At 40.1% G+C, this 12,729-nt stretch overlaps 1 protein-coding gene across 1 annotated transcript in view; it reads right to left on the bottom strand.

Moving 5' to 3' along the window:
- Window positions 1–12,729, bottom strand: part of LOC124612794 (helicase SKI2W) — a 155,663-nt gene that overhangs the window by 20,175 nt on the left and 122,759 nt on the right. The window lies entirely within an intron of this gene.

Raw genomic sequence — 12,729 nt, 5'->3', positions numbered from 1 at the left:
TTTGAGGTTTTCCATATTTGAAAATAAGTTGGTTGATCGCTGGGGATCACTGACTACCAATTTTAGAAACAAGCTCTGAAAACACCTTCACCCTAAAATGCCCAAGACATCCTCCTCCTCCTCCTCCTCCTCCTCTTTCTCCTCCTAATATGAGACCTGTCGACTGACTCCTTGATTTCACAAGCTCCGAACCACTATATGGAATTATTTCAACATTCAGACTTTCTGCCAGTCACAGGTAATGTGCAAGCCTTTTAGCCCAGTCAATAAAGACCAAAAAAAGTTCAATTAGGGGAAAAAATCGTATAGATGCAAATTTTCGCACAGTGCTAGGAGAGAGTGTCCTAATAAACATACCAAAAATCCTGACCAGTGGGGTGTGAGAGTTGGGGTGGGGGGTGGGAGTGGGTGTGGGGTTAAAGATCAGGTCACTTAATTACGATTTTCTCGAATAACTCAAAAACTGCATCTTCTAGCAAAAATGTTCCCAGAACAAAACTAAACTACATTAAATTTCCTACAATAATGTGTAACAACAACAACTGTATATATAATAATTTTTTCTTCTGATTTTCGATAAATTAGTGTAAGCAATGTTTTGATTTCTTTTCTTGTTCTTTTCATGTCGTTATGTTAAAGAAACTGTAAGCAACTTTCGATGTGAATGTTAATATTTATGTCAAATTTCAAGCAATGCTATAACAGAATTGAAGTGTAACCCATGTTGAATCTATTGTAACATGTTTAAAATTGTAATTGTGCGCCTGGTCCATACGTAGGCAATGTATTAGGATATGTGGAATGTAAAACCTTTGGTGAATACCCTGTCTGTAGGGGGGCAGTAAAAGGTGGATGGCAGGTGAGCGCGGGAAAATGCACACGGGCGCGGCACGGCATAACGGGCTCAGCAATACAGTCGGAGTTGGGCATCGGTCTGAGGAACACGTTCCGGATCGAGGAGGCTATCCTGGAAAAAGTGGTTTTCATTGAGCCTCGGAGGTGCCGTTTCCGACGATTATACAGCATGGCTATATTCTATAGGCACTGAATTGAAAAGGATTATGACGCTAAGAAGAAGCAAAGTGCCAATACAGCAAGAGCCATAGCTGTGATTGTATGTGTGCTGTGCGCCTCGCCATCTCGTCGCCCGCCTACCGCCGCATCAACATGAACAGGTTGAATCTTTAGAATTGTATTCGTGTGGACCAGTGTTAATTTTGTTCCTGACTATTCAATAATAACTTAACTTTTACCAGAATTGCCCTATCAATTAATTATCCTCATCACTAACCGAGACAGGGTCCTTTCCACATGTTGTGCAATCCGAGTGTCCCGAAATGAAGATTTAAAGTTTATGTTAATAAGAATTACCTGCAGACCTATCCATGCTAGAAAGATGTTTAAGGAGCTTTATTGTTAATGAAAATATAAGCAAAGAACAAAGGTCTGACATAGTTGGAAGATAATTTTGGAATTGGTTTAGCAATGAAGCTTAATTAATTTGAGATAAAAATAATGGTAGTTAAATGAGGAATTAATAAGACAAAACAGAATAGTAACTCATATATTGTAAATCTTGAGTGCTTAATGCTCCTAATAGTCAATAGTTTCAACACAGTGAGCATAACAGTTTTAGGATCCCCCCCCCCCCCCCCCCCCCCTCCACTCTTTCTTTCCTATTCATTTAAATTCTGAAGTGTACTGAACTGATTTGACCAGTAAAGTTAAAGTCAATATAAAAACCTAAATTTATCAGTGTTTTACCCTTATAAAAATTGACATTGTATGTGTGTTTCAAAAGTGCTATTTCTACGGTAACCTATGCCCGATTTCAGTCAGATCCATAGACAAAACGCAGTTTGTAGTAATCATTATAGTGTGATGTTGTATATTTACAGCTTGTCCAAATTAGTACAGAAAGAGAAAATATTAGTTCAGTAGATTTTTCTGGTTCTAAAATTTACCATATAATGCAGTAATACTACGTGTTGTTATGCTTGTACGTACATCCACTTGTACAAGGAAAAAACTTACTTAATGCCTAATTAGGCTGGCGACCGTATTATTAACAATTGGTAGCATCTGCTGTATATGTTTCTTGCCCGTCCTAACGTGTAATTGCACTTTAGACTTGCTTGATGTATCATTGTTGTTACTGAGCTGGTGTAGGTCTGATTTTGCCTTCATTCAGGTACACGGGGTCAACATATTTACTAAAATCCTTTCTTATAAGGTGAAGCCCGTCAACTTACTATAGTACAGGCTTTAAAGAGTTAACGTACACCCGAGCGTAGACGTTACAAATGGCGCTATTCCTTTTTTTCTCTAGGACCCATAGGTTCTGTGTTCAGGAGAAGAAAAAAGTGCAGATTATTAAAAAATATTGTTCTAATTAAAGGTTATGTTTAAATGAAGTGGGTTAGAAATAAATATTCAATGTATCACATTTAAATACAGTAGACCCATATTAACTGATGATTGTGCAACAGGGTTGAGGGGGGAGATGTGTGTGGCAGAAGCACAAGCAAAGGTAGTTTGCTGGATTGTGTTCATACATGTCCCGCCTTCATAGGTCTGCAGACTAGAGGCTGAGCATGTGATTCCTCACAAGAAGCAGCTATAGGATATTTTGCAGGGTTGTGCAGGTGCTCCGTAGTGCGTCTTATTACGAGGGCTATCCACAAAGTACATTACATTTTGGAATTAAAAATAAATAAAGTATTGGAAATTTTTTTTATTATATACAGATGAAAGCCACACTTAAATACTACTTTTCTACATAGTTGCCATTTAAATTAAGGCACTTATCATAGTGATGGATGAGCTTGGAAATTCCTTCATCGTAAAATTCGGCCGCCTGCACCTTCAACCAGGTGGTTAATCAGTAACCCGGTAAAAATACGATTTTTGTGGATTTCCTGGAAAGACAGCTACAATAAACTCTCAAAGGTATTGCCAAACTCTGCACAACCTCAGAAGAGCAATACAAAACAAGCGCAGGGGAAAGTTGGGCTCAAAGATCTTGCTGATTCACAACAACGCCCGGGCCCACACGGCAAATGCCACTCGTGAAGTTCTTGAATCTTTTAAGTGGGAGTTGTTTCCTCATCCGCCGTACAGTCCCAACCTGGTACTGAGCGCCTTCCACTTATTCCCAGCAATGAAGAAGTGGTTGGCTATGCAGCGTTTTGATGACGATGCACAGCTTCAAGAAGAGGTAACCACGTGGTTGAAGGCGCAGGCGGCCGAATTTTACGACGAAGGAATTTCCAAGCTCGTCCATCACTACGATAAGTGCCTTAATTTAAATGGCAACTATGTAGAAAAGTAGTATTTAAGTGTGGCTTTCATCTGCGTATAATAAAAAAATTTTCCAATACTTTATTTATTTTTAATTCCAAAACGTAATGTACTTTGTGGATAGCCCTCGTAATTACTGGTGATGCAGTGTGCACACATGCTCGGGGGTGTTTATTTTGCACAAAATGTGTCAACACTACATGGAATACAGATATTAGCTACCACCAACACTGAAACAGGTCATGCTCATGGAAGGAACACATGTAAATCTCTGCATGCTGTGCTACGCTCCTAGAGTAGAAATTAATTTTTTGTCATCTTGCATGGCAGCTGCAGTGTTCTTCCAGGAAAGACAGCTTTCTCCAACATGAGTGCTGCTCAGACAGACTAAAACTCCCCAGCATTTCATGTCTAGGTCTCTTAAGTGAGCAGACAAAACTGCACCAAGCTCGTGTTTACATATTGGAGTTATTTTCAGTTTATTAAGTGAGTACTTAAGTGCTGCTATTAATTGAGGTATTATGTAAAATACATTCCTGTGTGTTTATCTTTTTTAGTGTGACATTGACAGTGCATATGTGGTGATGGTGGCAAACGAATTGCACTGATAAATGTGGCACCTTCCTGCTGTCTATCATTGACAGAATATTGTAAAGCCCTGTAAATTGTTTTAATGTCATGAATGACCAAAAAATTATTGCACTTCTCTCTTCATTAATTGCGTTAGACGTGGAATGCATAAATATGTTCCATTAAAGAATCGCTGGCACTTGTAGAGTGGGCTGCACTGAGTGGAGCCACTTACGACACATCCACAGTATATCTTCCAAAATTGGTATGAATATATCTGATAGAATGAGATTGATCATGTTCAAGTCTAGAACAGTAATCTGCTGTAATTGACTGTTTGAATTATGTTGAAATATAGGAGTTCTTTAACATCTAGTTGACCTACTTCTATTGCAGAGGGAGCCAATTTAAGCTTCTGGCCCTCTTCAGATTGTGGTAGAGCTGAGAATGGGGTAATACCCCTCATCCCGTGAAAAGTATTCCAGACAGTGATAGTGGAGACAAATGAAATCAACAGTGTTGATTACATATTGACAGCATGTTACAACTGGAAAAGGTTCTTCAGTGTGGAAGACAGTTAACAGCTCCAGCTGTTGAGCTTTTTGAAATAATAGCTCATTTAACAACTGCAAATAAGCACTCACTCAATAAACTGAAAATAACTACACTGTACACATATAAGCTCAGTGAAGACTACTTAGGAAAGAGAACTGGATACGAAATGAAGGAGTAGTTGTCTGACAACTGAAAAGCTAGCTGGGCTCAGCCATGCAGAATGACTAAGGATCAGTTTCTCCTCTAGCAGTGCAGAACAATGTGCAGAGATTTACTTATATTCTGTCCATACACATGACACACATCAGTGCTATTAGTACCTCAAATATTCTTTCCATGTGGTGTTAATGGGTTTTGTGCAAGATAAACACTTCCTGGACACATCTGCACACTGTGTCACCAGTTATTCGTATGGTGCACACTGGAGGATCCGTGCAACTTTGTGAATCACACTATTGATGTAGTGGGGAATCCCTTGCTCAACCTCCAGTTTGCAGACTTATGAAGGAAGGAAATACATGAACACAATCCGGTGACATGCCTTCCCTCACACTTCTACCCCACACATCTCCCCCCCCCCCCCCCCCTCCCCAACCATGTTACAACTCTGGAACATGATTTATCCCTTAATACAGATCTACTGCAGGTGTGGTGCCTTTATATCACTCCTGTCTGGAGCCTGTGTATTGGGAGAATGACTCATGCGTGCACAGTGATAGATGGTCTGACGCACGTTCTGTCGAGTTCATAGTTCTAATAACCTTCATCCACCAGAGTACATTAGCGGACAGAGACATTCAAGAAACAGGTCAAGAGGATGTTTTTGTGAATTGTTCTGTTTTTTTCTTGAAGGTTTTTTTGTTTATTTATGTTTGTACAGTTTTGTGTATGTTTTTAAACGTGTGAATGATGTATGAATGTGATCTAAAGCAAATATGTCGATCATTGTTATACTGACAAATGCTGCATGAACTAGCATGAGAAATTTTTAAGACAGTGTGAATATAGACAAGGGGAATTTTGTGTCATAATATGTTAAGTATGTTTATGGTAAAAGGTAAGCTAATTTGAGTGCAAATGAAAATAGTCACTAACGTTAAGTATAAATAAAATATCAGAATATGAAATATTTATGTCATGAAAAAATACAACTCGAAAGTGTGTTATTTGTTGTGATTGGTTAGTCATGAAAAGCGTGGACTAACACGGGAGAATAATATTTCTCTATTGGCCTTAAAGAAAATTGACCAATCAGAATGGAGTATCCTTCGTGCGTCTTTTCTCTTAGAGATAGAGAATGGTTAGAGTAGTCTAAGGAGTCAGAGCCCAGCCTTTCAACGCCATGTTCGTGTGTAGTATGAGCTCAGAATGAAGTTATAATTGCCGGTTTTAGTTGTGCCACATGCCTCAAAAGTGTTTTAAAGTGAAGGCAAATATATTTCGGTGTGACTTCTGAAATTTTCCCGGCGTATTTCTTTTTCTAATAATTTCCGGGTATGCAGCCGGATCCCGTCGACATTCTGCTCTTTTTACCAAAGTGCCTTTAATGGAATCATTACATCTTATTGGTAACTTATTCAGTGCAGAAATGACAGCCTTGTTTGAACATATACTCTCCTCAACGTACTTTTTATTCAATGACGAATTCTTTGAACAAACAGACGGCGTCGCCATGGGGAGCCCTTTGTCGCCTGTGGTAGCTAATCTCTTTATGGAGGACTTTGAGGAGAAAGCACTTGAGTCTGCTGTTTTAAAGCCTACGGTCTTCTGGCGGTACGTAGATGATACTTTTGCTGTATGGCCTCATGGCAAACAGGAACTGGAGAAATTCCTTCATCACTTAAACTCATTACATGAGAACATCAAATTTACGATGGAGATTGAAAAAGAGGGCACTTTACCATTTCTAGACGTGCTAGTACGCCGTAAGAGTGATGGGTCATTAGGACATTCTGTGTACAGGAAAGCGACTCACACAGATCTGTATCTCCAGGCGTCAAGCTGCCATCACCCAGCACAAACAGCCGGTGTTCTCGGTACCTTAATACATCGAGCGCATATAATATCGGATGATGAAAACCTCCACGCAGAATTAGAACATTTGGAGAAGGTTTTCAAAGAGAATGGCTACACTTCTCGCCAAATAAGGAAGGCCATGCGCAACTATCATAACAAGAAGCAACGCACTGAGGACGCAGATGATGACTTTAAATCAACTGCGTTCCTTCCATACGCCGGGAATGTGTCGTCGAAAATAGGCCGATTACTGAAGAAAAATAAAATCAAGGTTATCTTCCGTCCACCAGCAAAGAACCGGGCCCTGGTTGGATCTGTTAAAGACGATTTACAACTGAAGAAGGCAGGCGTCTACAAAATTCCCTGTGAATGTGGCGCTGCATATATTGGCCAGACGACAAGAACTGTCCATGAACGATGTATAGAACATGAAAGATACACCCGTCTGCGGCAACCGTCAAAATCGGCAGTAGCAGGGCACTGTATTTCTTTGGGACATTCAATGGAATACAATGTAACAAAAATTTTATCCCCAGTTTCTGGTTTTTGGGACTCCGTAATCAAGGAATCAGTGGAAATACGTCTTGCCAATAATCTTATAAATCGAGACAACGGCTTTCAGCTGGATAAAAATTGGAATCCTGTTATTAAAATTATACAATCACAGCGGAATCGACAATGTCATTCGATATTCAATGACTAGATGAACCTTTATTTCCACCACCGAGGGCAGCACGTACAACTCGGCTATGCTGCGCATGTCAACACCTGACGCATGCGCTGTAGGATGCCAGTACATTTCACATGCGCGAGATTCGGCATAAATACCGCGACTGCACCTGGGCTCTTCAGTAGTTGTGTACTCACCTGATGATGGCCGGACGTCTCTGCGCCGAAATATCGTGGCAGAATCTCGACGGGATCCGGCTGCATACCCGGAAATTATTAGAATATTCCGGTGTGTTTTTTCTTTAGAAAGTATGGATTTTTTAAGTAATTTTGTGTATGAGAAAAGACAGTAGTTCCACGTGGCATATTGAGCAGATCGGTGACCAAAAACTTGAGTGAATTTTCATTTAAGAGCATTCTGTACTTATTAGCTGTTCAGATTTTGGGAAATACATTACCATGAACTTGCTAACGTGAATGAAAGGGTTTGTGCATGACTGTGTTAGGATTAGCATGGGCTAGGCAGTGAACTTGTAATTCTCAACTTCAGAATATACCAAAGTTTTACCAGTATTTCCACCCTTCATTCATAGTTAAGACCTTCCCCCGATTTTTAGAATAGTTACATTGTATGCAGCCTTGTGTGAGTTGCAGTATGGAAGGTTTCTACTCGGCTTTCCTACCGGTGATCTGCTGCGACGAGTTCACAGGCAGGTGCTGGTATAATGCCAGAAACGAACTACATCGCCACACACGGTACATTGGCTGGCAAAACAGACGGAGTCATGGTGGTATCAATGAGCAGCAGTACAGCAGGGTAGTGCTGCCAAGTTACATGATGAGTGGGGACCCTGAAACTAGTTCAGCAGATGGAGGAGGTTGAGCTCGCAGTTTCAACACGCTGAGGCTACAGCATTCATCGAAAGATAAGTTAAGCTGCGCGCGTGTGTGTGTGTGTGTGTGTGTGTGTGTGTGTGTGTGTGTGTGTGTGTGTGTGTGCACGTGCTGAAGGACTGAGTAGCATGGAAAGCGATAATGATTTTATAAATATGAATAATGAGGAAGTGCTTCACAAACTACCACATCTGAACAGAGAGAAGGAGTAGATGTTAGAATAAAAGAGGAGGTTTTTGGTGATATTTCTTTGTTATTCATGGATGGTGGAGTAGACTCTGCTTCAAGTATGTCTGTTAATGTAACCAGTGGAGATAATGTAGATCCCTAAAGTGACATTAAGCATGAAATCGGTAACAACCAATTGTGTGATAACAATGTTGGTAGTGTTACTGAATCAAATGTGTCAGATGTGGATACCAAATTTGGTATAGTACTGGTGGAACAAGATAAATAGGAAACAGTAATGCGGAAAATAGAACCAGGAAGTATGCAAGAAATGTTTGCAGCATTAATGCGTTCTATAAAAGATGGACATACTAATTTGGCTGAAACAATTGTTCAGAAAATCAATGAAAAACTTGAAAAGTAGACTGTGGTTTTAAAAGAAATGTGGGAAAACAATTTGAAGTTGTTAGAAAGTAAAGTGGATGGAAAAATTTCTGAAGTTGAGAATAACTGCCAGCAATTAACTAAAACTGTAAAAATTGGATTAACAGATACCTTGCAAAAAGTTGCTATTGGAAACAAACAAAGGGTAGATGCGATAAAAGAAAGTGTGCAGAATGTAGAGGTCAAAATAGTGGCGGTAGAGTCTATAAGTGTAAATGATCACAAATTGTTAGACAGTAAAATTAGTTCTGAATATGCCAAATGTATGAATGAAGTAAAAAGTGTGTCTGACTGAGTGGGTGTGTCTTAAGAAAATGTCATTCAGCTAACTAACCAGGTAGAAGAGGTTGAAAATAGTTGGATGAGCATAGCAGTAGATTATGCCAAGTTGAAACCAACCTCAGACATGAAACTGACAGTAGTGGGTGTAGTTTTGTAGCAGAATTGTCTGAAATATCGTATGTCACTAACAGGCAGTTTTTACGTTTTGACCCAACAGGAAATGTACATCCAAAAGAATTTTGGAATGACTTTGAAGGTGTTCTACCTAGTTTGTGGTCAGGCAGAAAAAAATAGGGTTCATTACATCTAAATTCTTGGGAGAGCATAGAATTTGGGGGAATATCGCTATTGCACAGTACAATACTCTAACGTTTTTTAAAGAATATTGGGGCAAGCTAAATAGCTTCTGGACTGGGGAAAAGTTTAATCCCAGAGAAGAAAGCACAAGAAAGTTTCCGTTAAAATGGATGACAAACTTGTCACATTTAAACAATGAAGTCGAGCCAGAACAGATTGTTATGGGTCTGGAAGGTAAACTGCCCATGAACTGGTGAAACAAAATTATTGCAGCTCCGAAGGATGACATTTTTCATAAATTCATTAGTTATTTGGAGGGAGTTGAGAAGCTCTCGCATGAAGAGGAGCATGCAAATCGTAATGTACGACCACCAAATAATGCAGAACCACTGCAGAATGTAAACTTTAAAAGAATTGGTTTGTACTGTGGAAACAGCAGGAGCAGAGGTGCCGGGATGTGGCGCTATCCAATAAAAGATAGGCGAAATAATGGGGAGCAGGTGCACAAGTATCGCTCGTATTCTCAGGGCGCGAGAGGATGATGTTGCGCCAAGGCGACAGCAAATGGAGGTAAACATAAGACATGGTACAGAGTCCCAGAATCCGTGAAACTAAATGCCATCCATGAAAGAGCTAGCATTTACAAGACGGGAAGTAGTAATTTGAATATGCAAGCAAAATCCTTTGTATGTTTTAGCACTAAACAGGCAGGGATTATATGTGAGGAGCCGAAGAAGGTAGTAACAACAGACAAAACGAGCTACATAAAAATCTGTACATCTAGCAGAGGTTTAAGTGAGTTTTTGGACAGGCATAAACAAAATAAGCGCTGTATTGCACACAAAATGGGTGATGTATTAGCGGAAAATGTGACAGAACCTGATTGCCAGAATCTCTTTAGCAACCAAGTTGAGTCATATCCTGGAGAAGGAGAAAGTACAGAAGCTGCAGAATTACAGGAGATTAGTGATGTCAGTGTAGAAAAATACTAGCATCTATAAATGATAATATTTGTGAAGCTATAAGGGAGAGGCAGGAAAATGGTGACCAAAATGAGGGTCAGCTAACTAACTGTAGAAAAAGGGGGGGGGAGGGGGGGGGGGGAGAGAGAGAGAGAGAGAGAGAGAGAGAGAGAGAGAGAGAGAGAGAGAGAGAGAGAGAATGGAAAAATGCTGGTAAAATTTTTGGAGCTGTCATTAGTGGACAGATGATCCGAGGCATGTTCCCTTCTTGAAAGCAGTTGATTTATCCTCTACTGGCTTGCTAGGCCTATCGCAGCTTCACCAGAGCCCCGTTAGCCGTCATGTTTCAGGGTTCCCATAGGGCCTTCCCAGCTACCGTAGCGGTCCTGGGGCACACGAAGTCCCCGCTGTACATCGCCCCTATAGGCAGTCCCCTACTTTGTGCCGTTGCCCATCTCCCACGACTTGGACGAGGGGTTGGACTTATGGGAGACTTATGGACAGACGACAGACCCAGCCAGTGGCTGGAAACTGTCCAAGATGATGACGATGATGATGATGATGATGATGATTAGTGGACAGAATAATTAGTATGGGAGAGAAAGTGATGTGGGTAATTCTGCAAAAAAACTGTGTAATTTCTGGAAACAGGGAAGGTTTAGACAAAAGGGAGGTTGTGAATGATTTGATGGAGGAGGGTTCTGACACTAGCAATGAAAGGAAGTCCAGTAATTAGTCTGCAAGTGCGTGGCGAAGAAGTACAGTGTTTAGCAGATAGTGGCAGTGATTTTTGTACTGTGAGTAAAGTTGGTTGAATCATTGCCAAATAGAAATGAACTAGTAATCATGCCAGTAATGGGGATGCGATAATTGTAGCTACAGGAAAAGTTAAAAAACCTATTAAACACGAAGTTTTGTTGCCAGTAAAAATAAATGGTAAGCAAGTACTCCATAACTTCCTTGTAATCCCTGATCTATGTACAAAAATGCTAATTGGCATAGATTTCTTTAACCAGTACAAAGGGAGATTAAATTTTATTGAAAATGTAGTAATTTTTGAAATAAATGGGAAAGATGTGGTTGTACCATTTTTCAAAAAAATAATTTGGCCAAAGAAGAAGTAGCCAGTATACCAATTAGGTACTGTACAAGGGTGGGGGATGTAGAGGGCTACAATGAGTATGGGAATGTTTTTGTGTGTGTGTGTGTGTGGGGGGGGGGGGGGGGTGGAACCTGAGGAAATGAAGGTGGTACAAGAAAAAATAGTGAGACCTCAGAGAGCATTGCAACCTACGCAGTGCTTGGTGTTTGACGAACACCAGGCGCTCCAGTTATTGACAATGCTACTACTTCAGTTTCTTTTCGTATTGTCAATCTTCCTCTTCCATCATTCTCAACTATTCAGACTGCCAACTGATACTTGCAACTTATTGAGTACACTGTACAGTTGCTGTCCATGGTCAAATATGCTAGTGCAACCTGCACGCTTGGCTGGCATCTGCATTATGTTCAAGTACGCATTTCTTGCAGTGTTTCCATACTTTTGTCTGACCCCTATAATAAAACTGTGCAGTCTTACTAATTATGTTTTTACTAACTCTAGGTGAACTATTCACTCTACATCTGACTGTGACACATCGGATTAATCAGCACACAAGCATGTGATTAGATTTTAGTTAGTAATAAGAATATGGAAAATGAAATTTGTACTGATGCAAATTTTGAGCTTAAGTACTGGTAGTTACTGAAAGTCTGGACAGAGCCTTGGACTGGGCATTCAGAATGAGACTATGGTGGATGCTGGATGTGCAATACTCTGTATGGACTATTAGTTACAACTTTCAGTTTCGATTTATAGTCTTTCATGTGTCTGCCCTTATCACTCATGAAATTTGTGGAGTTGAGTCATGATTAGACTGTTGTTTTATTTAGTGGCTTCTCAAACTTTGCCGATTATTTGAGTGAGACCGATGAGAACTTGTGACCGTTTCAATAGTGTATGTTGAATGAGGATTTTACTTTTTCATACGTTAGCCACAGAGGGGACTTGCATTTATTTGTGGCTTTTTTGGACAGTGATTACTCTGAGTAAGAGTATTTGGTATTTGTAGTGTTGTCTATATGAAATAGGGGTTCACAAGTTGGTCTATGGACCTTAACTTCTCTTCAGGACACTCTTTGTGCAGGAATTAGCAATCAGTAGTTGACTTTGCGTCAGGTTAGTATCCATGATAGGCTCAGAGTTATGCAGCAGCCACTAGTTCATGTGATTTTTAGTCAAATATACTTTTAATTTCATCACAAACGGGTGCTTTTTGACTACAGTGATTTATAGTAACTTGCCCCCATCATTAACTTAGCAGTTAATTACTGCTTACTTGAAAGAAATTGGGTGCAGCTGTTTATTAACTGAACAGACAATGATGGATGGGAAATTCTCTAGGCAGTAGAGAGCCAAGGACATTAATTGTGTTTGTATTTTTAGTTCAAACGGCAATATGTAAGCCACAAATTGCAACATTGTCGCGTCGCAGTTTGGCTCTTGATTAATATTATTGTGTCATTAGTGAAC

The sequence above is a fragment of the Schistocerca americana genome, chromosome 4, assembly GCF_021461395.2.
Source record: "Schistocerca americana isolate TAMUIC-IGC-003095 chromosome 4, iqSchAmer2.1, whole genome shotgun sequence".
NCBI classification, from domain to species: domain Eukaryota; kingdom Metazoa; phylum Arthropoda; class Insecta; order Orthoptera; family Acrididae; genus Schistocerca; species Schistocerca americana.
Note: the sequence above shows the minus strand (reverse complement) of the source record. Positions and strands in the feature narration are given on the sequence as shown.